Below are 23,176 nucleotides of genomic sequence, written 5' to 3' on the forward strand. Positions count from 1 at the left end.
GTTTTATGATTGCCTCTCATGCAGAAATAGATAGCTGGGGCAGACAGAATTGTTTCTCAACAATTAAAGTTATTAAGTTGAATTCAATAGAAGGCGAGAGAAGACAGTATGGTCTCCTGAAACCTTCCCCCTTTTTCCATCCCACTCAATTAGTCTCTCCTTGTGTCCCAGCTTCTGCATCTATGAATCCAGACACCCTTCCTTTTATGTGAACAAGGAAACGCCTGAGCAGCCCGGCTCCACTCTGGCACAGACCGACGACCATGAGTCAGAGCCAATTCAATGACAACTGGTTTGATTTTTTGTTTTTGTTGTTTGCTCATTTTTTTAAGACCAGGGGAGTTTGGGGGAGGAGGGTGTGTGAAGATAGCATCCAGGGAGCCGGAGCTCTCTCTGTACCTCTAAAAGATCTCTTGTTTTCCTCCTTGGGCATGTTGTTGTCGACAGCCACACTCCCCACTAGTGGAACCCAACTCATAGTGACTGGAGGCGCAGAGATAGAAAACGCTGCCCCGTCCGGCACCATCACGAGTGGCTGTGGTCACACCTTTATGGTCTATGTGATTTTCAATGGCTGCTTTGCAGAAATAGCTCCCCGGGAATTTAAGCCAAGCCCATCTGGGACTAGAAGCTCTGCTGAAACTGTTTCCCTATCCAAGCAGTATGCAAGCCTTGACTGATGGGCTGTACTGTACTGATGGGTGGCTGTGCATGAGGTACGTTGGCCAGGAATCGAACTCAGATCTCCTAGAGAAAAGATGAGAATCCTATCGCTGAGCTACCAATGTCCCGTTCCTTCCTTTTGCTAGTATCAAAAACAAGCTCAATTCCTTTTTGTTACTCTTACTCTGTTCCTTTCCTAACTTAATTCCTCCTTCGTGGTTGATCCTTGAGGCTTCTGTGTACTTTTAAGGTCGTAAAACTAAGATGAGAGACCCTAGCCCCATGATGATCTTGGCTCGAATATGACCCTCATCTGGAAAGTGCTGTTAATCTTGGCCACCCTCAGATCCTCTGGGAGCTGTTCAGGCCTTCTGCTGCAGGAGTTCCGACTCACTTCCTCCACCCCACCCCACCCCACCCCCCACCCCACCCCCGCAGAGCAGGGGTCTGCTGATAAAGCAGCTGCATCTGGAGCTGAACTGGGAAGGCAGAGAGCAGGGTGGCCAGAAGGAGCATGCCCTGAGGTGCAGCTTCAAATGAGGCAGTGTGGGTGGGGCCTAGGGCCTGCAGACCCGCCTGACCAGTCTGACTCAGAGAGGGTGGGACTCACAGAAAGGTCACTGAGCAGCTGATAACGTGTGGAGGAGGAGGGAGACAGGAAAACTGGATCCAAAACACCCCCTTACCCCTGAGGGGGAGGGGTTCCTTTCCTTCTGTGACAAGACACCCCAGGTGGGTACACCTGGACACGTCTCTACCGGTGAACCGAAACACATAATTCTGTACAGAAGAGCTCAGAGAATGACTCAGCAGAGAAATGAAGAAGCAGGCCCCAGGCAACGCCCCAGAAATGGCCTACCTATGCTCAAACGACCACAGGCAAGGTTCGCCTAGCACATGAGCAGCAGGCAAGCAGTACCACCTCAGGTCAAGGAGAAACCCCACAGCCAAAAATAGCTGCCTCTCCCAGTTGCCACAGGGTCTAAAATTACACCATGGAGGATGTAATCCTTTGCACACCTCACCTTTGTTGGGGCTGGCTTGAGGGACAACCCAGGCGAAGTCTTCACATGAGAGTGTAAAAGGTCTAGCAGCAACCAGAGTTCTTTGGGGGCAGGCACTGGGAGAGAGGTGTTGAAAGGGAGGGGACAGGCGAAGGAAGTGTTGGAGAGCGATACCAAAGGATTCCTTCTCCCGTTTCAGAGCTTTACCCAGAGGGAGCCAGACTGGCAGCTCCGTCAGAAAACCGAGGCCTGAGCGATTTGCCAGAAAATGTGATCCATGCATGTAAACAATCCTAATAATTTATTCCTTGAAATGCTTTTAAAATACATTATTATGCAGAGCTTCACATGCCTCAACTTGAAATTGCCTACATAGAAGGGGAAAAAAACAAACCATTCAGGAGCAATTAAAAAGAATAACCAGAGAGGAAACAGCATCTGTCTGTTGTGCCAGGACCTGGAAAGAAAACTAAAGAAAAACTAAAGACATCAGACCGCTGCAACCAAAGTCTTAGCTTCTGGTGGAAGCTCTCCTCAGTAATTCAGGTGAGGACCCTGACTGACTGTCTATCTAGGAGTTTAGTTAATCTGAACCCAGAAGAGTAAGCAATAAAGACAATGAAAGCAAGCAATCACTAGTCGGAATGCACACCCAGCCCTCTGTATCAACAAGCATCACAGCTCCATTTGATTCCATTTTTAAAGTCCTTGGGAAACAGACCCTCATGTCACAAAGGTACACTCGCCCTGCTTCAGCTGCCCGGGAAACCTGCCGGTCACAACGTAAGTGACTTGGATACCACAGGTGAGCTTGAGACAGAAGTAAGGGACACATAACAAGGGGCGAGGAGGGAGACAGGCAAGACTGGAAGATGGGAGAGGAAGCATGCAGTGTGCTGACAACTAGTGATTCTCCAAGGAGTAATCACCATTTCTGCACCACTTGGCAGCTTAGACCTTTACCTCTTAACTCCACGGAGACTTTGAATCAAGACATAAGGCTAGTTGCTCATGGTCGCGTTGCTGGTTAGTTGGGGGCAAAGTGGGGCTTAAAACTCCAGCCTAACTAGGGAAATCTCTCGTTGTACTACAGCAAAGAAGAGCACAATCCAGGCATTCACGGACTCGGTGCACCCGCACCTCCTTTTCCCCCTTCTGAACATCGGTCATTGATTCACCACAGAAGGATTGTGCCTCGACGGTTATTGCCATCAGGTCTGGGCTAATTCGTGGCAACCCTGTGTGTTCAGCGCTAAGCCGCTCCACAGGGCTTTCGAAACTGGGAGCACTGGGAAGGCGATCACCCGACCTGGGTGGTTTCCCATCACCGACCTTTCAGTTAGTCTTGGAGGGCTTCAATACATTCCCCACTTAAGGGAATGCATTGTTCAAAGAGTTGGGATTTACTTCCATAAAGAGTCCACGTTGTCCCTTTTCAGCAAACCACTCCCTGAACCGCAGTGACCCCCAGCACCTTCATCCCCCTCATGCTTCTCCAGTTGGCCCACAACCTAAACCACATAGTCGATATCTCTGTTCATGCGCTCACTGTGTGTCTGCCCCTCAAGAAAGGTATACCATTCGGAGGACAATAACCATCTCATTAAAGGCTGTCTTTCCAATCCTTAGAATGGTCTCTGCCCGTAGTAGGTGCACAATGAAAATGTGTTCAATGAATGATATTCACTCTCGAGGAGAACTTTTTGTCAGGGTATCATATGTGGTATCATAGCCAAACGAGTATGAGAGTGTTTCCACAAGCCATCTAATTTGATCATGATTATGGGGGCCAAATAGAAAATATAGGAAGGAGATGGGGTTTCAATAATGGCATAGAAAGTGCCTGGAAGCTCAATTTGAAAGAAAGCACAATTTGCAATGCTTGTATTCTGTGGCACTTAATGCAGGAACAAGGGCCAGCTTGTGACGTTAAAAGGCAACAAATTCAAAACGAATAAAAGGAAATACATTTTAAAGCAGCGTGTAATCTACCTGTGGAATTCATTGCCGTAGGACATTATCGAGGCAAGTAGTCTAGCAAGATCCAAGAAAGGATTAGACATTTATTTGAATAGGAATAATATTGGCAGTTACACTAACTAGGTTAAAAAGTTACAAGGCATGTCGGTCCCAGGGCTCCGGGGCACACATAACTGCTCACCAGCTGGGTTGAGGAAGGAACATCCCCCTGTGATAGACCATTGCATAATGGGCCAGATGCACACTGGTACGGGTTTTTGCCCTGGGCCTTCAGTAACATGGGCCAGGCCCATTGCCGTGGGGGCGTTCCTTGGGTAGATGGACCAGTGACCGCGTCACGTGGCTTCTCCATCTCCTTGTTGCACAACCCGGAATAGAAGGCAGACAGTACACAGTCTTTGGGGAGGCATACCTGGCAAGAAAAAAACAAACAAAAACTTTTCCCCTTTAGCAAATAGAAATGGTAAAAATAACTTTCTTCTTCCTGATGATGAAAATGTTTCACAGAATGAAATCATGCTTTCGTACCACGGTGCCAGGAGGCTGCCTGAGCACCGCCGACCCTCGGTATTGCGGACTGCTAGGCAAACCTTCCTCCAGGGCAGCGTCCATCCCTCGTCCGCGTCCCCGTACCTCGCCTTCTGCACGTTCGCGTTGCTCACACGTGTTTAATGGAAGTCCACACCTGCAGGTGTGGTAAGAAAAAGCCTTATAACGTGGTGCGCTCACATTGTGAAGCTTTTCCTCCTTGTTACAGTCAATTACAGTGGCAGGCACAACCTTTTCTTCCCCGTGATGGATAGCAGGCACTTTTCCCACCCTAACGTGGGAAATCCACGAGGCAGCTGTTAGCCACACATTTGAATACAAGTGCCGATTATAAGATGCTACCGTATTAAAGAAAATATGGAAATTAAATTGCTCGTTATATTTCTGACTTTACAAACCTGACTTATCCAGGTGTCGGCAGCATTCTGAAGAACAGTACTAGTGCTTAAACAATCGTCAAATCGCAGTGCCAGGAACCTTCTGCAAACCAAAACAGAAAGGGGGATTTACAGGTAAATGCTCAAACCGGAAAAGAACCTGGAGCCTTTAATATATCTCTGAATAAAAGTAAATCGGCATGATAGGTTCTTAATCTAGGGTGCTCCAAGGGTTTATGACAACACTGCAGGGTTTGTTTTGGCGTTTGGACTTTTGCAAAACTCGTTTTTTCAGAGGAAAAGACAGACAGTGGATCCCATTAGTATTTTCAAATGTATCCTCCCATACATAAGAACCAATGACTTAGGGTTCAGTTGAGATGTTTCTCCAGTGGGGTTAGGAAATGTCCTTTCCACTTAACTCTTGGACCTGCTCCCATGGACCTTCCTTAAATTTGCAGAATCATATCATTAGATCCTTTTAATAAATGCTCCCGTATATAGTATCTTATTCCCCCAGAGAAAAGGCCTTAATACATTTAGGCATTGTGTAGGATAGCTGCAAGTTGCAGAAAAGCTTTTTTTCTTGGTCTAAGTTGCTCTTTGTATTTTTTTTCATATGATTTTTATCAGAGTAGAGTTCCTTGGATTTATGTGCGTCAATGTTTGTTCTTTACTTCAAATTAGCCATATATTATGAGTGAGGAATCAACCAAGATGTGCTTCAGATCTTAAGCCTTTTCTAAGACAAGTCACCTACACCTTGTTCGCCTCTCTTTACTCATTTTTGAACTAGATATGATCATCCCTAACTGATGGATTAAGTGAGATGAAACGATCATGCAATTGAAGTATTTGCCTTTCCCTACCCACCGCCCCCTCTGACCCCCCCAAAAGAAAACAGAACCCATTGAGTCCAACTCATAAATAACTATTCTACTTTATACGCGGTTTCCAAGACTGTAAATCTTTATGGGAGCAAATCAACCCAAAACAAACTAAGTACCATGGAGTCCTGCCAACTCATAGTGACCCTCGAGGACAGGATAGAACTGCCCCTGTGAGTTTCCAAGACTCTGGCTGCTTAGGGGCGACACAGCCTAATTTTTCCCTGGCAGAATGGCTGGTGGCTTTGAACGACCAACCTTGCAATTAGCAGGCCAACATCGAACCCACGGGACAGACAGGCTCCTGCTTGTCGTAGAGGAGGCAGGTAATAAATCATACTTGCTATTATGACTAAGGAGCTCTTGGGGGGTGGGCTGCTCACTGAAGGGTTGGAGGTTCCAACCTCCCAGCGGCTTTGTGAGAGAAAGATGAGGCTCTCTGCTCCCATACAGGTTTCCAGTCTCAAACACCGTATTGGAGGGCAATGAGACTGAATCGACTTCATGGGTATTTGGGGTATTAGTAAGATGATGGCTATTTTATCTGGATATGTGCAGTCATTAGGAGCATGCACCATATTCCCCCACTGCTAGATAGTTCTCCTAGTTATCAATGACACCGAATGATTACTTCAGTTTCCTTTCTCCTAGTGATGAACATTTAGCTCCTAATTATAGTAAATAAATAGTTTGATGAACATCTTTAAGCATTATCTTTGCAGTTCTGAGAACTAAGGGTCAGAAGCAAAAGTCAGAGCTACAAACGTTTGTCTGATTCTTTTTTTTTCTTTTTCGTTTGTCTGATTCTTGATGCACACTGCCAAACAGCGTTCTGCCCGGGTTTTGCCAACATGCTCGATCACGGCAACATATGAGTGTTAGTTTCCCCACTCCGTGGCTAACGATGGGAATTGCCACTGAACAGGAATAAAAGAAAAAGGGAAAAAAGAAAGGAAAGGGATTTTGTAAAGGCCTGAGTACAAATAAGCTTTTCTGTTTCCAGATCTGGCAGGTGGGGGCGGGGGGGTGGTGGTAGGGATCCTTTGAATGGTGCCAAATTCTATCCCCCAACATCAGCTGGTCTCCTTCCAATCGCTTCCTCAAAATGCTCTACTCACCCTCTGAGGACTTCTCATCCTCCACTTCTACCCCTCGTAGTTTTCCAGCTGAGCGAAGCCACAAAGCGGAACAAGCAGTTTCCTCATTTTTCTGCCAGATGTCCAGTGATCCCATGAAGACTAGCGATTCAACTGCCTGAGACAGGCGTGAAGGGAATGCACACAGGCCCGTTCCCAGAGGAAATGGGAGCTGGTAAGACCCATATATAAATATTTTCGTGCAAGGTAGACTAATGTAAAATGGCACAGCCCACATCTGACCACAAAGCATGGACGCTGTAACCCAATGAGGCATATCACCTGAGCCCTGAAAGGGATAATCTGTGGAGGAACAGTTGGTTTGTGCAGCTTTCAAGGCACCTAAATAATACTTGGTCTGGTTTTGTGGGAAGAGAAGAAAGAAAGAAAGAAAGGTAGGAAGAAAGCCAGCCTTTGTAGGGAGTTTAATACAGACAGTCCCCGGGATACAAACATCTAATTGATGGCCTTTAGTGCCTTGTCAACTCGACCTCACTCTGAAATGATTGAACAAACGCAACTCACAACAAACTCTTCATCGCAATCACCTTCATCTGCTGCACACGCAGCCTTTAAATCGCTGAAAGCGCGTCAAACCCTTTCTTTTGTATTAAATTCGAACCATAGGCCCCTTTCTGACTGGGCTGCACAGTCTCCAGGACACAGTTAGGAACAGATCTCTTTCCCAACCTGGGGGCTGCTTATCCACGTGAAAGGTGAGAGAGTGACAGTGTTGAAATGGGAATGTTTAAACTCAAGACTACAGAAACTGCCTCTCACCCTTCCCCCATCAGTGTCCTGCTGTTCCTCCCTGTGTCTTGAAATAACTGCTGGGAGCTTCCAAAATTCATCGGCTGTCTATATGAACATGGTCCTGATAACATGTCTCAACTCCCTGTTCCACCACAGACAACTCTGATGAGAAATCTCTTCTCGCTTGGTAACACTTTAAGTCTGGGTCAGCTGCTTCTTGGGGCTTGGAGGCAACAGAGTACCACCATAGTTGGACTCTTTCCACACTGGTGGATGGTGTGGCATTGTCTTCCAAATGCCAGAATCTTGTGCTTGCTAAAGGAACTGAGAGGAGAAAATGGAGATGATGGAAACCATTGATGGGCATGGCACTTGGTCCTGGTTCCAACTATATCTCCATAGGTGGGTAGGAAGCTTACCCTAGATGTAAGCAACAGAGTACCAGACCTAAAGACCACCTTCCCTCCCTTCGAGCCCTGGTGGTACCGTGGTTACAATATTCAGTTGCTAACCTGAAGATTGGCATCTTGGAGCCACCAGGGGATGCTTGGGGGAATGAGGAAGCAGTTGGCTTCCATAAAGGCTGGCAGCTCTGGAAACCCTATGGGGAAGTTCTACTCTATCCTATCTGGTGACTCGGAATCAAAATATATTTGACCGTGCCGGGTTTGGTTTTGTAGGTCTGACTTCTTACTCCCTGGGGGACCTTCTGCAAGTGCTTCGCGTCTCTGGGCCTCAGATACCCCATGTGTTCAGTGAACAGAGTAACTAACACCTACTTGGCAGAGTGAATGATGCATCAGCATCTGCCACACAACAGATCTGTGCACACACGTGTGTGTGTGTACACTTGAATTTTGAAAATCAATTACTCTTCTCCATCTTTATAGCTCACGAGGTGGTTTTTGAAAAGTCAATCAGGAAAGGAAGGGGAGAAGCCGATTTTCCTCTTCAACCAGAAAAAGCAATTAAACGTCAAATATTAACTGTTCCTGGGAGTAAATTTTTTTAATGGGTTAAAGGCTTGGCCATTACAGACCTCCAATATGTAATTTCTAAGAAGGGAACAGGTAATATTTTTTTTTAATTGAGTGGAAGATAAAATGCTAGAGCCAGTGTGTCCTTTCAGAAAGCACTTTTTTATCCATTTTCAGGCGCTTTCAGATTGCATCATGCCTTTTAAGAGGCCCAATTTGTTTAACAGCACTTTATTTTAAACCCTCACTTGTGAGAAGCGTTGATTTATGATCGGGCTGATTAAAGCAATGGTGTCTTAAGCAATAATGATTTCAATTATAACTATCACCAGTGTGCAATATTCTGATGTGCTCTCCATTCTTCCCACATTTCTGTGCTCTGAGGAAGGGGATGTGATTAGGTGATGTCATTTTGAAAAGTCCCTGGATGTATTTAATATTGGAAGGGAATGTATAGGCAGATGGACTCATGTACATTTTTTTGATTATGTGACTGTATTATATTTTAATATGCTCTGACAAACTCTTCACCAACTCCCCAGTGAGCTCCTACCTGCTATCATTAGGGTTATGTAGTGCTCCAATCCTGCTCTGATTCCAATGAAGCCACACTGAAGAGGGGGGAGTGTGCACACCACGTGCCCCCCCCCCCCCCGGCTAAACCTAGGAATCAGAGTCTCCCCTTGTCATTTTGTGGAACTAGGGACAACAATTAAGGTCACTCTTACATTTTTAACTATTTCAAATGCAATCTTGATGGAAACACATGCCGAATACTCTCTTAGAATCGCAAGGCGCTCTGGTGGCGTAGCAGGGTACAGCTTGAGCTGGAAACCACAAGTCCAGGGGTTCACGTCCACCAGGACTTGCCCCAAGGGAAAAAGATGAGACTAGTTGGCTCCTGAAAAGACCGTTAAAGTCCTGGAAACCTGAAAAGGCAGTTCTACTTTACCCTATACGGTGACCAAAAACTGTAATCCACTCGATGACAGTGACTTGAACCCTAAGAGTGTTCAACTGCCAACTGAAAGGTTGGAGGTTTGAGTCCACCCAGAGACGTTTTGGAAGAAAAGCTTGGTGACCTTCACCCACAGAACAACTGAAAACTATGGAGGGCAGTAGTGTTCATTGGGATACACATGGCGTCCCCCTCAGTCAGAATCAGCTCTCCTGGTTTGGTGTGGTTTCTATGCAGTAGAGTAAGCGGGTCTATGGAAAAGAGAACTCTGCCCGTTGTCACCTGCTATGGAATGGTGTCAACTATGAAGAAGCCCAGTCTCAGGAGGGTAGCTATTCCTGGGTCTCAGCTACTTCTCACCATTTGGAACTATATGTCAAGCAAGTGTGAATTTGATTTTTCAAAAAGAATCCCATGATCCATATGTTTTATAGTCAGAGTTTCCCAACCTTTTTTTATGTGTAGTCAAATACATATAAAATTTGACATTTTAACAAGTTTGAAACATATAGTTCTGTGGGACTTTGTTGTATTCAAAAGGCCAGACAAACACCACTTACTAAAATATCTCATCATCCCAAACAGAAAGGTTGTACCCTTATAACAATAGCTCCCCATTCTTTGGAGACGACAAAACCAGGAGGAAGAACACTAAATGACAGTACATTGATGGGATGGCGGTGGACTGATTGAATCATAATGTGTATAAAGTACGGAATGTAAAAACCATGATCTGCTCTGTAACCCTGCTCTTTTTTTTTCCGTCAGCAATGTCCCCAATCGGTTATATGCGAGCAAGATAGCAAAGACAAAAACCTCCTGGGAAATTGTCTATGGTCATGTCCACAGCAAAACCCTGCTCTTAATTCGCAATGAAAAGTTTAACAAGTAAAATAAAGTTTCATTCCTCCCCACCCCAACTCAACCCTAGTAACTATTCATCTATTTTGTCTCTATAAAATTTCCTTTTGTAGATATCTCCCATAAGGCGAATCATAGAATAGTTGTCCTTTTGTGCCTGCCTTCTTTCTCTCAACGTGACACCTCGCAGGTCCACCCATGCAGTAGAATGCAGTACAACTTCATTTCTCTGATGGCTACAGCTTAACAGTATGTACCTGCAACGTTTCATGAGCCAACCCTCTGGTCATAGACTCTTGAGTTGGTTCCACCTTTTGACTTTGGAGAATATTGTTGCAGTGCATGTGGGCGTATATGCATTGCTTTCTGTTTCCGCTCTCAATTCTTTTGAGTATCTTGACTTTAAAAGTTAGAATAAAATCTTTTTTTAAAAGTAAAATAGCATGTGGATTGAGCAAAACACATCTCCTAGGCAAATTCTGTCTGTCCGCTGCCCCTGTAGTAAGTTCTAGTGGGTGCACAAGCTAGTTATTGGTGAGGAGGTATACCACAACACGGTGCCATGCTAAGCAATAAATTTTGTAAATTAACAAAGCCATTTTATTTTGTGATTTTATACATAATTAATTCTATATTTGCGCCAAGATCTGTATGTTAGGCGCTGTCATGCAAACGTATGCTCATATATCAACTATACCATATCATCAGTTTAAAAATTGCAGGGAAACACCACATTCCCCTGTGAATGAGAGGGTTTGTGCTTATGCTCTGATTTCAAACCCCATTTCTATTTAAAACTGGCCTCTGAATGCCAAAGTCCATACGTTGGTGCTTGGGGTGATTCTGAGTCATAGAGACCCCATGAACAACCCAGTCCTGGTCCATCTTCATAACTGTTCTTCTATTTGAGTCCATTGCTGCACTCACTGTGCCAATCTTGTGGAGGGCTTTGCTCTTTTTCCCTGACCCGCTACCTTACCAAGCATGATGTCTTTCTGCAGTGACTGGTCTCTCCTAACAAAATGTCCAATGTACACGAGACAAAGTCCGCCCAGCCTTACCTGTAAGGAGCATTCTGGCTTTCCTCTTTCCAAGGCACGTTTGTTTGTTGTCTTGGAATCTATTCAACTTTCCTCATTCTTCACCGGCACCATAATTTAAATGCTTCTCTTCTTCTTCAGTCTTCCTTAGTCATTGTCCAATCTGCACATGCACAGGAGGCCACTGGAAATGTCATGGCTTGGTCAGGCACACCGGAATCCTCACTTCCGGCAAGTAAGGTTGTGTCATCTGCATAACGCACGCAAGTTATCAATAAGTCTTCCTCCAACCCTGATGCCACCTTATTCTTCATATAATCCAGCTTCTCTGGTTATTTGTTCTGCATATAGATTGAATAAGTATTGTGAGGGGATGCAACCCTAACGCACACCTTTCTTGATTTTAACCCACGAAGTACCCCCTTGTTCTATTCACACAACCACCTCTTGATCCATGTACAAATTCCACATGAGCACCATCAGGTGTTCTGAAATCCCCATGCTTCTCAAATCTATCCATGTTTGTTATGATGCACACAGTCAAATGACTTTGCATAGTCAGTAAAAGCGAAGGTAACATTTGTTCTGGCACACTCTGCTTCCAGCCATCTAATACCAACGATATCTCTTGTTCCACTTCCTCTCCTGAATCTGGCCTGAACCTCTGGCAGTTCCCCTGTCAATACACTGCTGCAACCATTGTTGGATGATCTTCAGGAAATTTTTCTCACATGCGATATCAGTGATACTGCTCTCTAATTTGCACGTTCTGTTGGGTTGCCTTTCTTTGGGATAGGTACAAGTATGAGTCCTTTCTGGTCAGCTGGCAAAGCAGCTGTCTTCCAAATTTCTTGGAAGAGTGCGTGCTTCCAGTGCTTCATCAGCTAGTTAAATTGGTATTCCACCAATTCCTGAAGCCTTGTTTTCTTCTAATCCTTTTACTGCAGCTTAAACTTCTTTCTTCGGTATCATTGGTTCATCAGTATCATAGGTTACCACTTGAAATGGTGGAATATCAACTAGTTATTTTGGGTACAGTGACTCCATGTATTCTTTCTATTTTCTTCTGAGACATTCTGCATCGGTCAATATTTTGCCCATAGAATCTCTCAATACTGCAACTCGAGGCTTGAGTTTTTTCTTGAATTCTTTCTGTTTAAGAGTGTGTTCTTCCTTTTTGGTTTTTCTAGCACTAGGTCTTTGCACATTCCATTATAATATTTCACTTTGGCTTCTCACACTGCCCTTTGGAAATTTCTGTTCAGCACATTTTCTTCTTCATATCTGTCGTGTGCTTTAGTGACCCGACGCTTAAGGACAAGTTGCAGCGTCTCCTGTGACGTCCACTTTAATTTTTTCTTTCATTTGCGTCTTTCTAATGACCTTTTGCTTTCTTCGTGAAGGATGTTCTTGATGTCATCCCACAGCTCATCAGGTCTTTGTCATTAGTGTTTAGTGAAACAAATCGGTTCTTTCGTTGTTCTGAAAATTCAGGTAGGACAGTCTCACGGTCACATTTTGGCTCTCGTGGACTTGTTTTAATTTTCTTCATCCTCCACCTGAACTTCTATATGAGCACTTGGTAGTCTGTTCCTCAGTCTACCCTGGACCCACTTTAACTGCTGATATTGAGGTTTCCCATGGTCTCCTCCACAGACATTTACAATGTGACTTCTGGGTATTCCATCTGCAGACGTCCACACATAGAGTCTCCATTCGTGTTGGGAAAAAAAATGTATTTGCTATGAAGAAGGTGCTGCTCTCACAAAATTCACGTCGTCTCCAGCTTAGTTTCTATCACCACGACTATATTTCCCAGCTACTGTTCCTTCCCATGTCCTTCCCATTATTGCCTTCCAATCTCCAATAATTATCAGTGCATCTTGATTTCATGTTTTGATCCGTTTCAGACTGAAGATGTTGGTAGAATTCTTCAATTCCCTCATCACCATCTTTAGTGTTGGTATAAAAATTTGAATAATAGTTCTATTGTTTGCATTTCCCGGGATAGGAATACATATTATCCTATCACAGAGAGCATATTTTTACTTCAAGATAGATCCTAGAATGTCCTTTTCAATGATGAATGCAGCCCCATTCCTCATGACTCTGTCATTCATGACGCAGTAAATCATATTTTCTGATTCAGAAATAACCAAATGGTCTGTTTGAGCTCACTAATGCCTACAATATAGATTTTTATGCATTCCATTTCATTTTTGAAAACTTCCAATTTTCCTAGATTCATGCATCATACATTCCAAGTTCCTGTTATTAACGGATGTTTGCAGTTATTTCTTCTCATTTTGAGTTATGCCCCATCAGCAATGAAGCCTGCAAGGCTTTACTTCTGCAGAATGTCCTTCATTCGTGGCTGTACAGTGGATTCTACATTGAAGAGGCAGCACTTCCTCAGTCCGTAGAGGCTGCTAACCCACTGCCATGTACTTGACTCTAACTCATGGTGCCGCCCTATGTGTCTGGGCAGAACTGTCCTCCATAGGGTTTTCAATGGCTAATTTTTCAGAAGTAGATAGCAAGCCTTTCTTCCAAGGTACTTCTGGGAGGATTCTGAGCCTCCAATCTTTTCATCAGTAGCCCAACATATTCACTGTGTTAATTGATGGCACCACCAGGAACTGCTCCTGGGTGACACATTCTTATGTAAATTCCCCAGGATGATTGGAAGGGGAAATTCCCATCTCACCCTGGTAACGCTGGTTTTCATTAAATCCGCATTACAGTTTTCTCTATTGAGCTGTGATACTGACTGGGCCCTTGCATGATTTAACTCTAACTCTTTGTCTCGGTCATTCTGTGCTCCTGTAGTTTTTATGGAAGTTGACAAGAGAAGAGGTTGTGCATTAATAATAGCTCTGGAAAAACACATAACGTTTTTCCTTTTTTTAGGGAAAAAAAAAGTGAATGTCATTTACCAAGACATTAATGAGAGCGGTAGAGTCCAGGCATTAGAATTTTATGGATGTGCTTTAGACAATTGATGTATGTATATGTATGGATTGTGATAAGAGTTGTATGAGCCCCTAATAAAATGTTTAAAAAAAAAAAGAATTTTCTGTTTGGAATTTAGAAAATTATCTACCTAGTGACATTAGAGAAAATAAAATTAATAAATAAAAGGTAAGATTACTTTGTTTTAAACTTTGCAATTACTTCCAAGGCTTGTCCTTGAAATGTCTTAAAAGTGCAATATGAACTGAAACGCTTATATTGAAGTGTTTCTCTCTTCCTTTCAAATATGCTTTGAATTCGCTGTGTCTCCAACCATCACCCTTTTGGACGGCATTGTCACACACACACAAAAAAAGAAAGCTCTCAAACTTTACCACTGAGGGAGGAGTAGAGAGCCAGCAAAAGCAGGTGCACTGTGGTAAGGACTAGATACTGAAGTGATTTAAAGTCAGCATTGGACAGTTTCTACGGCTCACTGACAATTACAGGGGACTTCGTTCCCCTCCCCCAACTTCATTGCACAAAATTCCTAGCCAACCTTAGCAAACCAATACAACTTTTTAAGTTTCCCTCTGAGTTGAGTCTCACCAGAGGGGAGGCTCCGCACATGGGTCAAAGTAGAACTGTGCCCCATAGGCTTCTCAAGGGCGAATTTTTCAGAAGCCGAAGGCTCAGTTTGTCTGCCAAGCTATCTCTGGATGGAGTGGACCACCGCCAAACTTTCGGTGAGAGCTGAGCACCATCCAGGGCCAAGCTTGGCCACCAAGCGCTTCCGACTCACGGTGATCCCACCCGGGTCAGAGTTGAACCAGGCTGCAATGGTTGTCAATGCCTCCTTTTCCTGAAGTTGATTGGCAGGCCTGTCTTTCACTCTTTCGCTTGCAGGTCTTTGCTTGTTCTCCTTCAGAGCTCATCTCCTAGCAGGCTTATGTACTTTTTCCCAGTGAATATCAAATCACGGATGGCATGCCCAAACTCTTCGCTGTGGGATAGAAAATCCTCTAATTTGTTTGGCAGGATATTCAATTCTTACAAGGTCACTGGCTTCTTCTCTTTTCTTTTTTGGCTTATGGCTATCTGTGTGTGTGGCTAACAGAGTGTATCTGTGTGTTTCTCTTTTTCATCTATTTATTTATTTTCTCTCCCTGCACCCTTTCTTCCCCTCCTCTCTCCAGTCTCCCTGTAACCATCACATATGACTTCTTTGGGTACAAACCCATTTTCTTGATGTTTTTTCCCCCCTTTTCAACAGTGGTCTCAGACAGTATTTCTCTCTAAGAGATTGACTAGCTTTGCTGTGAATAAATGTCTTCCAACGTCATCCATCTGCTGGAGGTGTCTGACAGTGTCATCATTGTTTGTTAGGGATACAGAGTGTTCCACTCTCATTGACTTTCTTAATTACAGGAGGCTTTGGTGAGTCTTCCTTTATTTGATGACTGAGGACCATAACTGAGATGGGGAAAGTGCCTTACCGTGGGTCACAGCCAGGCCCCTGTGCCTTGCAGTCTAGAATGCGAGCTATTATCCAGAGAGCAGGCCTCACCCTTGAATTGAATGCGGGTGTCACAACAAAAACTTACTTATTATAAAAGCATTGATGAGATCCTAGTTTATGACAAACGCCGTGCCTATTCTCCATGGAGTCAGCAATGAGTGAGAAATAGTCTTATTTAATTCAGTAGCCTGCTAATGAATCTTCCTCGATGAATTACTTCTACTGAAAAGCTATCTACTAAATATTATATGGAGTGCTGGGAGCAGCAGAATTCTCCTTCCAAAACCTCCTTTTACCAAAAGAGAAACTGAGGTCCAGAGATTAGGTTATAGCTGGGTCCGGAGCACAAGAGGCTGAGCTCAGAGTTACTTTTACTTCTGTTGTTATTGGTTGTTCTGCCCCACATTTACAGTGGCTCCACACACAAGTGAAGGAAAGATTACACCATCCTGATGATTCATTACTCATCAGACTGCTGTGACTGGGGGCGGGGGCGGGGGGTTCCAGTGGCTGCATTTTTCAAGGAGATCACCAGGCTTCTCTTCCTAATCCATTTTAGCCTAGAAGATGGGCACCAATGTGCAAGCGTCCACTCCCAGAAGGGTGATGACTGTGTATGAGGTCATTTGACCTGGTAGAGACTCAGCGTCTCCTGCACAAAGGGCGATAATTCAACCACTAAGCCACCACTGCCCTCTTTGTTTCTGTATATCCATCCAGTTCAGAACACACCTCCACACTAGGATCCAACGTATCATACTCAGTTTTAGGCAAGCATCTCTTTTACTTCCTATCCAATTGGTGCATTTCCACCTATGCGTTGTGCTGAAGCTCCATTTTCATGTGAAAGCAGACCTCTGAATCCCAAAGCCCATTCAGCCCAATAAAATCCCCAGAAGTAAATGGACGATGACTCCTAAGGACCCAGAATTCAGCCACTTGTACAAACAGAATTACAGAATTTCAGTGGTTGGCAACGTTTGCACTAGCATCCCATCATCACTCAAAAAACAAAACAAAAACTTCACGGCTGTTGAGTCTATTCCAACTCCTGGGCGACAGAGTAGTCTGAGACAGTACAACTGTCTCTGCAGGTTTCCCAGACTATAAATCTTTATGGGAGTAGAAAGCCTTACCTTTCTTCCATGGGGTGGCTGGCGATCTTGAACTGCTGAACTTGCAGTTAACAGCCTAAAGCATAACCTCCTGCATCCCACTATCCCTCTGACATATTCCACATATACTACAAAAAAAACCCAACTAGTTGATAAGCTGATGTCAATAAGAGGCACCACACTAATGAAATTTTTAAGTTTTCCACAGTTATGTTTAAAATAGTAGCTGTGTTTTATTTTTTTTTTCAACAGCTTTGTAAACTAACGTTTTTCAGTGGTCTTAGCTAAAATTCTAAACGGGAGCTGAACCCATTAAAGAAATAAGTTAGCTCTTCTTTTGTTTAAATGTGGTCTACTAGGAAGCTGCCCTGGACACAGCGATGGAAAATTAGCACAATAATTAGAGCATTATAGAACAGCTATGAACTGATGATGCTCATAAAAACCAAACGGGGGCCTTAATTCTGTCCCTCTGGGAAAGAAATGATAAAATGAACACCAGGAAAAAAAAATGGAGTCAAGGATAATCGATTTTAACCGATAATGATACAGATAAATGACTATCATGCTTTAAAAAAAATCTAGATCTCTATCTCTATCGTTTAGGGATCATAGAAAATTGTTCAGCTGCCTGCCTCTTTAAGACTTGTTTGGCATTACATATTAATAGGGGTGCCATCCAGGCTAACGGATTGGAAAAATTAAGGAAGTGCAGACACATCCCCCAAGTGACAAAGTTCACCTTATTACCAAAACAATTAGCCTGTCTAGTCTCCTTCAGGGGAAGAAAGGGGAGGGGGGAGCAGTTCCATTAACTCTAGCTCATGGCAAGTCACCTCTACCCATGGCAATCCCAACCCATGACAACGCTGTATGTCAGAGCAGAACTGGCGTCCATGGGGCTTTCATGGCTTTCAGAGGCAGACCTCAGGACGGTCTTCTGGGGGCCTCTCAGTAGACTCAACCTAACAACTTCTTAAGTGACAATGTTTAAGGTCTGGTGATCTACTTCTAAAAGCTTGACCCTTGAAATTCATGTGGCACAGTTCTCCACTGACATACAAGGGATTGTCATGACTGGAAATCAGCTCAACAGCAGGCGATGCCTGGCTAAGAGCCGAGCACCGTGCTAGACTCTTTGCATAAATTATCTCTAAGTCTGACCTCACTCTTACAAGGCTGGTGATGATCTTCTCAACCTTCCTCATGCAGCGACCCTTTCATACAGGTCCTCGTGTCAACACGACCCCCCCCCCAACCATAACACTATTTTCCTTGCTACTTCATAACTGTCATTTTGCTACTGTTATGAATCGTCATGTAAATATCTGATATGCAGGTTGTATTTTCATGGTTATAATTTGAACATAATTAAAGCAGAGTGCTTCATCACCAAACAATATGTAATTCTATATTGTGAAAAATTTATTTCTGATTAAAAATCACTGAAATTTTGTCTTGAAGCATGGTGTAGCATGGGTAACCATCTTCACGCCGGGTACTAGTAAGTGGGCGTATCTGCATGTGGGCAGACCCGCCTGGAGACAGATAGAGGAGCAGTGTCTCAGTTCCTAAGACCATCGGAAATATGTGTTTTGTAATGGAATAGGCGACCCCTGTGAAAGGACCCCACAGGTTGAGAGCCGCTGATTTAGGGATAAAAATATTGGGGCTAGGATGACACAGGGGCTTATTCAAGGTCTCCCCTCTACTAGGTTAGGCATAACCCAATGGCTCTCACTCTTTTGCCTCCCCCCGTGTCACGTGTAACCCTCACCACTAGCTAATGCTGTTAATTGGCATTTTCCCGATCCATTTTTGTAACTTGTTCTAACCCTCTAACCCATGGAAACAACCTTCCCCGACATACACACACACACACACACACACACACACACACACATGCCAGCTTTCAAGTTACTTTTACATCTCATTGGTAAAAAGTCAGCAAATTCAAATGAAATGTTAATTTCTGCATTTTCTTAACATGCAAAAAATTTCAAATCTTACACAGGATATAAACTTTTAAGTTGGTAGAAAGTATGGCAGTTTCAGAAGACCTATTAAATAATTAAAACCATCATGGTTCAGATGTTTGGTGAATTGGTCAGAAATGAAATGCACTCTCTTACACTGATGTGGGGCGTGTAGAGGAGAAAAGGCTCTGAGAGCTGAGACATTTTTATGTGTAAAAAGGTTCAGATTTGCTCATTGCTGGGTCGAGAGGGTCCAAAGACCTACAGGACACAGAAGATTCAGAGAAGGACATTAAAATTTGAAATTGAAAATATGTTTTCAAAGCCACAGCTCTTCAAAAACATAATACGTTCAGGCCACCATACTTAGGGGACATGTTGGAGGTTTCCTAATACAGAAAGTTTAAAAAATAATTAAAAGGTGAGACTGGACCACCATTGCAGCAGGCCTGACTTTGATGCCCAGCCAATGATGTGTAGTTCACACAGGTCTCTCAGTGACTGTCTGTGACAGGAAGCAGGTTGCAGCAACATTTCCAGAATAAGATGGACTGGACAAAAAGTGTGCTCTCTACTTCAGAATAATTGCCCGATGAAAACCCAATGGATCCCAATGATCTGAGTCAAAGTGGATCCTAGGAGGGCACAGGACCAGGCGGCGTGTCCTGCCATTGTACACGGGATTGCGAAGAGAGGAGGACCAACTTCAGTCAGCTAACAACAGTGGCAACAGAAATCATTGTAAGTCCTAATAATTCACGATAAGAAAAAAATGTACAATTTTGAAAAGAGGACAAACTTATGTGTGGTTGATGCTAGACAGGACTCGAAATAATCAATTGGCCTCCAAAAAGGAATTTTTAAAATTCTATTTATAATACTGTGGTAGTTACATAATCTCCTGTCAGCTTGAGCAAAGGGGTGGAGTCTAGCCTGTCAATCAGGCTGCAGGTTGATGACCTCATTTGGAGGCTCACAAGAGATAAATAGCTCACTGGAGGCCAGACCCAGTCTCTCTCTGCCTTCCCTTTCCTGCTGTTGAGACACTCAGAGTGCTGGAGGAGACATGTGGCGACCTGTGCCAGTGTTGAGATGTTTCCACTGCCACTGGATCCACAAGACCTTCTACCCACTGGCCTATAATCTTCCTGAATTTGGCATCGTTGCATGTGCAGCATGAGTCTAAAGAGGACTTTATGGACTCGTATCAGACCTGTGGACTAGTATCAGACTTATGGATTTGATCTGGACTGGACTGGGATGTTTTCTCAACATAAAATTGCTCTTGTATATAAAGCTCTTTCTTGTACATATATGAGTGTCTATGAATTTGTTTCTCTAGTCTACCTGGACTAACACAAATAGCTATGAAAAGGATAAAATACCTAGGGACAAACCTAACCAGCGATGTAAAAGAGTTATACAAGGAAGCCTGTGAACAATTACTTCCAGACACCAAAAGAGACCTACATACAAGGAAAAGCTTACCATGCTCATGAACTGGAAGACCTGGCAGTGAAAAATGCCACTACTTTCCCAAGAAATTTATAAATATAATTAAATCCAACTTCAGAAAAGGTAGGTAAAAATGGAATTAAATGATAATGGAATGTTTCCACAACATTCCGGAGCCTCCTATATTCTTTAAGAAGCCCAAATAGTGTAGTGGGTTATATGTTGGACTTCTAACTTCAGGGTCAGTAATTCAAAACCATCGGCCACTCCACAGGACAAGGACGAGGTGCTCTACTCCCATAAAGAATTACAGTGTGAGCAACTCACAGAAGCACTTTTACCCCAGCCTGTAGGGCCCCTTTGGGTTGGAATCGAGTCAGTGGCAGTGAGTTTTTTAGGCTCATTCTTTAAGAGCTCAGGTAGCATAATGAGCAATGTAGTGTGTTGTGCATTGGCCATTCAACTGCTAACAGCAAGGTGAGTCAGAATCAATGTGATGGCAGTGAGCAGAGTGTATTGTGTAATGACATGGAAAAACTAATCTCCAACTTTAGATAAAAATGGAAGAGCACACATACCCCCCCCAAAAAAACTAAAAATATATTGAGGAACAGCAATAGGGTAGAAGACCTCATACTTCCTGATCTGAAAACTAACTATCCATCTACAGCAACCGAAGCAGTTCCATGACAGACACATAGACCAATGACAAAGAATGGAGAACCCAGAAGTAACTCGATGGGCAGGTATTCTTCAGGCAAGGATCAAAGTCCATTCACTGGTGAAGGGACCATCTCCAACAAGTGATGCTGGGAAAACTGAAGAGCCATATGCAGAAAAATGAAACAGAATTGGGGCCTTACATCATGCACAAAAACTAGCTCAAATAGTTACAGGATCTGAGTGATAAAGCTAACGTGCTGAAGTCCAAAGATAACATAGAGGCAGAGAGCCCAATATCGGCATAAGTAGTCTATAAACAACAACTAAAGAAGATAAATTAGATAACTGGGTTCTCTTCAAAGTTAAGTCCTATGCTCATCAAAAGACATGGGGAAAAAAAAGAGAGAACCGGCTGACGAGGAAACATCTCTCAGTGATCTATCTAACAAGGGGTCTAATCTCTCAAACTCAAAGAAAGCTTGAGCAGCTCAACATCAAACAGACAAGCACTCCAGTAAAAGATGTGGACAAAGGACATGAACAAACAATTCACAAGAGAAGATAGGAAACCAACAAGCATTTGAAAGATGCCCACCATGATTAGGCATCAGGATGATGCAAACTAAAACCATAGTTGAGCTATCATCTCCGTCTCGCAAAATGGAAGTGATTGAAAATACAGAAAACAACAAATGCTGGTGAGTATATGTGAAAACTGGAAATTTTATATCTTGGTGGTGGGATTGTAAAATGGTATAACCATTATGCAAAATAGTTTGGCACATCCTCATAAAGCTAGAAACACAAATCTTATGATCCAGCAATTCCACACGTAGGTATTTATCCAAGAAAAACAAGAGTAATAGCACAAATAGACATACGCACAACTAGGTTTATTGCAGCACTTTTCAAGATATCAAAACGATGGAGATATGTCCATCCGTGAATGGATAAACAAAGTGTGGTGCATAAATATAATGAATACTATGTAACTCTTAAGAATAAGGAGAAATCTGTGAAATATATGTAACATGGATGGATCTGGTGGGTGAAAACATGGAGTGAATAAATTACCGTTACAAAAAATGTCAAGAATATGCATATAGGGGAAGGTGGAGGGAAAGGAGGAACAGATTACAAGGATCTACATATAACCTCCTCCTTGGGGGACGGACAGTGGAGAAATGGGTGAAGGGAGACATCGGTGTGAGATATGACAAAATAATAATAATTCATAAATTACCAAGGGTTCATGGGAGAGGGGAGAGCGAGGAGGAGGGGGAGGGGAATGAGGAGCTGATTCCAAGGGCTCTAGTAGAAAACAAATGTCTTGAGAATAATAAGGGAAACAAATGTACTAAAATGCTTGACACAATGGATGGATGGATGGATGGATGGATGGATGGATGGATGGATGGATGGATTGTGATAAGAGTTGTATCAGCCCCCAATAAAATGATTTAAAGAAAGAACAAAAAGAGAGGGGTGTGAGTAAAAGAGTAATGGATAAGAGAGACTGCAGCCTCTACCCATGTAAAATGTCCCTTAAGATGTAAATGCTGACACAGTGTATGTATATAATATGATTAGAGCTGTATGAGCCCTCAATAAAATGATTTTTAAAAGAATATGATATATACCTACAGAAAGCAACTTCCTTTGAAATGGAAGAAGAATAACTTGCCAGGAAAAATAGACACTTGTTTTTTGGGTGTTATGGAAAAGATAACAGGAAACAAGGGTGACCCCTGAAAAATCTGAACAAGATAAATGAAGATTCTAAGAAGTATGGAGCAAAATGAAACGATTTCGGTGCATGCTACCGCATATCCAATATAGCAACAACTGTAGTAATGACACGAAGCACGTGTGTGGCTACATTTGTGGAGGAAGTCACTTTTAATAAATGCCTGTATAGATGTAACTCTAGCATATGTATACAGATGTTTGTGTCGGTTCCACACCCATATATTATAAAACATATAGGTAACACAGTTACAGAGACTTCCTACCCATATCCAAAGTGGTTTACTAGGTTAAAAGGCTTAGGACAATAGCCTCAAGGGACAACTTAATCAACCATGTTATCGTAGTTCATAAAGATAATATCCTATATCCTTCTTTGGTGAGTAATGGCTGAAGTATGGGAAGCTAGGGATTGGCCATCTAAGATACCACTGTTTGTCTCTATTCCTCTGCAGCAAAAGGAAACTAAAGACTCAAAGAAGCAACTAGTCCATAAGAAGAATAGCTCAGGAATCACAGCACTTTTTTAAACCTGAGGCCAGAAGAACTAGATGGTGCCCAACTA

General features: G+C 43.2%; 1 long non-coding RNA gene across 2 annotated transcripts in view; it reads right to left on the minus strand.

Annotated features, from left to right (window-relative positions):
- Positions 1–3,758: 3,758 nt before the first annotated feature.
- LOC142456697 (uncharacterized) overlaps positions 3,759–23,176 on the minus strand; it is a 53,801-nt gene continuing 34,383 nt past the window's right edge. For both annotated transcript variants that reach the window (XR_012786087.1, XR_012786086.1), the window contains exons 2-4: positions 4,595–4,676; positions 4,176–4,332; positions 3,759–4,059 (exon numbers count right to left, since the gene is read on the minus strand). This is a non-coding gene — a long non-coding RNA (uncharacterized LOC142456697). The remainder of the gene's footprint in view (positions 4,060–4,175; positions 4,333–4,594; positions 4,677–23,176) is intronic.

Source organism: Tenrec ecaudatus, chromosome 9 (genome assembly GCF_050624435.1).
Source record: "Tenrec ecaudatus isolate mTenEca1 chromosome 9, mTenEca1.hap1, whole genome shotgun sequence".
Taxonomy (NCBI): domain Eukaryota; kingdom Metazoa; phylum Chordata; class Mammalia; order Afrosoricida; family Tenrecidae; genus Tenrec; species Tenrec ecaudatus.